Below are 4,646 nucleotides of genomic sequence, written 5' to 3' on the forward strand. Positions count from 1 at the left end.
GAATATACTTCAAGCGGGGTCTTTTTTTGAAGCGGAATCAACAACAGCACTCTTTCAAGCGGAATCAATATTTGGAGCGGAATCACCAAGAATTTTCCAAGCGGAATCAACCTTTAAGCGGAATCAGATGATACTTCAAGCGGAATCTCTGTTTTAAGCGGAATTAACTCTAACTTTCAAGCGGAATCCCGGAATTCAAGCGGAATTAGTGTATTCGAGTGAAATCACACCACTTTTTCAAGCGGAATAAGAATCAATTCCAAGCGAAATCACAACGACGTCATTATATCGAACCAGATTTCAAGCGGAATATCAAAAATATCAAGTTTTAGCTCGATTTTAATTGTGAAACTTTCAAGGATTTATCAACACATGATTGCGTGTGATCTGTGAAAAATTGAGCCAATTTTACCGTGAAAAAATTTTGATTTTGAAGAAGAAGGTGTAGAAAATCAGAAAATACAGCTGAAATGGCAAGAACTCTTCCTCCTGAGCTCTGATACCACTTGTAGGATCGTTTTCAGACCCGAACGAGTCGATCAGAAGAGTAATTCACCAACTCAAGAGGCGGAAACTAATGAATCAGTGTTATTTCAACCGTATTCACTTTAAACTGTTGATTTATTGATATAGAATCCTTTTACATGCACGACAACACTTCGGCAGCACTTCGTGGCAAACCGGAAGACAACAATATTGATTTCGCTCCAAGAAGACCTATATATAGCCGTCATATTCCGCTTGAACATGACATGTTCGATTCAAGCGGAATCAGAACTAAACAACTCAAGCGAAATCAGGAATAATGACCATTCGAGCGGAATCAAGATTAATCAGATTTCGCTTGAAATGACCAAATATCATTTCAAGCGGAATCACTACTAAAACCCCTTTTCTTGATTTCCGAGCCCTAATCTAACTCATTCTAATCAAGACTCGATACAAGACGAAGGCGACATACGGATGCACCAACACTTCTTCAGCTAACCTTCTTTCTCTTTCAACTCTTCGCTCTTCGGCCTTTTTGATTTCAATATTGTTGAAGATAGCATGAACATCGATGCCCAAGTGACTTTCCATCACTGTATATAGCATTGTAAGTTGTTCATCTTTCATTGCTTTGTCGGTCGTCATTGCTTCCATCTCCAACTTCATAGCCTTGAATTCATTTGCCGATGCTTCATGTAGTTCACTTATCAACTGATTATGCGACTTGTTTATATCATTCAGCTTCACGATCTTCACATGCATATCAGAAATTTCTTATTGTAGAACATCAAAAAAGCTTTGCATTGTCTTCAACATCATCTTTCATATTTTTCAACTTCTTTGCTTGCTTGATCATGACAGATTTAATTTCTTCATTAACTTTCGTCAACTCCTCAACCTGCTTCTTTAACACGTCACGTTCAGCTTCAGCCTGGCTTTTTCTTGTTCAAGAACACTAACTTTCTTCTTCAAATCTTTGAAGTCCACATCATGAAACATATCGAATTCATCACCAAGAATAAAGTCATCTTTGAGTTCACCTCTAATATTCGGAAAACCTTCAAACATTCCTGGAAGAACTGTATTCTTGGGCTGTGAAGACCCTGGAATATCAAGATTTTCTGCTGGTGGTGGTGGTGGAGGTGTAGATATTCTAACTCCAGTAATCTCAACATCTTCATCATCACCAACATTCTTTCCATCTTCTGGCTTCTCAACGCTTTGAACTTCTGGTGCCTTAGGAACTTCAACTCTTTGAACTTTTATAACTTCAGGACCCTTAGAAGTTTCAACATGTTTCTTACTCTTTCCACCTTGATCCTTAAGCAATGTAGCACCACCTTTCTTTGCACGTACATTCCTTGGAATAACCCCAGACTGAACTGCTTTACGCTTTATCCTCAGCTTCTTTGTCTCTTCTGTTGATGGCGTGTAAGTAGTATCTTCCTCATCAGATCCTTTCTTCTTCTGTTTCGGTTTCTTTTTCAACTGGGCTTTTCCTCGACCAAGTGTTGTTAGATCAATCTCTGTTTCTGTCTCTGTAGACTCATCATCTGCCTCACTAGAATCATCACGAGCAACTCCTTCAGGCTCTGTCTCTTTAACACTTTCAGTTGGAGCACGTGTACTTTGATCTTTCTGAGTTATTTCTTCAGTAATCTTTATGTACTACTCAAAGTTGCCTTTGTCAAATCAATGCCTTGTTGTGATATATCAGTTGGATCCACCACAGGCTCATCTATCAGACTTGATTGTGACTCCTTTGAATGCCCTGCAAAACAATCATTGAAGCATTCAATAGAATAATATAACAATTTAAAGTTCTAGCTTCTCTTATGACTCACCCTTTCACTATACCCTTAACAACAAGAGTAAATTACAAAAATCGTCCTTTATTTATGTCACTTATTGCAAACTGTGTCCTTTATCTTTAATAATTACAGAAAACGTACTCAATGTTTGCAAACCCTTGCAGGTTTTGTCCCTTAGTCCTAACTCAGTTAATTTTTGTGGTTAAATCTGACTAAATGGACCCCACATGAGGGTATTTTTGTGGTTAAATCTGACCAATTGGATCCCACATGAGAGTAAAATGACCAAAATACCCTCATGTGGTCAAATTTAACCACAAAAAATTAACTAAGTTAGGGCTAAAGGACATAACTTGCAAGGGTTTGCAAACATCGAGTACATTTTCTATAATTATTGAAGACAAAGGACACAGTTTGTAATAAGTGACATACATAAAGGACGATTTTTGTAATTTACTCTAACAACAATCTTCGGTGTTGGCTCCTTAGGAATAGGAACAACTGGAGATGTCTTCGGAGTTCTCTTTCTTTTGCCATCTTTCACATACCAATAACGCAGTTTCTTCTCAACCATTTCATTCATCTTGTCATCTTCATTTTCAGAATTACTATTGTCATGTCTCCATGCGTCATTTTCTGGAGCAACATACGCTGGATTATCAATTCTGCAAATCATTCTCCTTACTCTTGGTTCAGGTCCTTTAGACAGTCTGCTTATAGTATCTGTTGTCATGTTCCTTAGACCTAATACATCATCATTATCCTTTGGAATGTCTTTAACTAAATCACCTATCATCATCATGATGAATCTAGGATACATGATGTATTTTCCATTTCCAACTCCCACATGTTCTACCAAATAGTTAAAAAATACTTGCGATACAATGTATAGCCTATTCAGCACCGGGCAAGCAATAATGTTCATGATATAATCAGATGTTTCATCATAAGCATCCTTCCTGTGAGATAAAGCATGCAACACGCAGTGGATCATGAACTTGTAAGGTTTACTGAACATTTTTTAATCATTTTCCTGTTCAAGTGTCCTGTGAAACCCATCCTGCACCATAAACCCTTGCATAGACGTTCAGGAATAATGGCAGGATCTTTGTCAGAATCACCTAATTCCAACACTCTTCTTAAATCACCAACATTAAACTTAATCTCTAAATCCACGTCCTGGCCATTCTCGTCCTTCTTTCTCACTGCTAAATAGATCATCTTTTCCTTTTCCTCATACCTTACTGAACTCCAAAACCGTCTAACGTGTGATTCATATACTACAGTCTTATCTGTTAAAGCCTTATGTGTCACACCCCGACCATGTAAAACAACAAAACGTGGCGGAAACGTCGGGGAGTGTTGTAACAGAATCATTGTTTCACAACCATGGATTAAACAGTTTTGTTTTATTGAATTATTGAACTAAATGTTTTGCTACAAATTAGATAAATACAACTATTATCTTTCAAGTTTTAAAGTCGCTAAGGCCTTGTCCATTCCTATGTGAGAGTACACCAATATCATCATCAAGCATCATCAACTATTGTACCGAGGTACGTCAGCATAAAAATGTCAGCGAGTACATAGGTTTTGTATGAGTTCAAGATTCATGGCTCGTTTTACATGTTGCAATACTTATTTAAAAACCTTGTTTTGAAAAGTATAGTATTGCGACATAATTAACCAACTCAAATTAAATTGGTTACAGTTTATAAAAACCCGTAGCCATGATTCTTAACTCCAAAACATTTGTTTAATTAAATCCAGATTGTAAATCGTTTTTGGAATAAAAACTCGAATAGTATATATATATCGTTGGAAAAACCTTGTAATATAACTTTGTTTTGTTAACCATTGCCCAAGTGATCTAGATAACGCAACGATATATAATGTGTTAAAAGCACTTATATATAGGAAGTACCAGCGGCGTATCCACCATGCCTTTAACACATTACACCCGCCCCGTTACCTAATCACTTCCCTAACCCAACGGTTCAAACAGATATCAAACGGTTCATGTCAATCAAGGGTTACAAACGGTTCACATAGTCAAGTAGTCACAAACGGTTTACAAAGTCAAGTAGTCACATACGGTTCACATAATCAACGGTTACAAACGGTTCACATAATTCAATGGTTACAAACGGTTCACATAGTCAAGTGATCACAAACGGTTCACATGATCAAACGGCTACAACGGTTCACATAATCCACTGATTACTAATGGTTCACATAGTCAAGTGATCACAAACGGTTCACATGATCAAACGGTTACAACGGTTCAAAATGTAAAACAATGTGTCCATATGCTGGATGAGCATATGCGACAAACTGTAGTATATG

This window comes from Helianthus annuus, chromosome 5 (genome assembly GCF_002127325.2).
Source record: "Helianthus annuus cultivar XRQ/B chromosome 5, HanXRQr2.0-SUNRISE, whole genome shotgun sequence".
Lineage (NCBI taxonomy): Eukaryota > Viridiplantae > Streptophyta > Magnoliopsida > Asterales > Asteraceae > Helianthus > Helianthus annuus.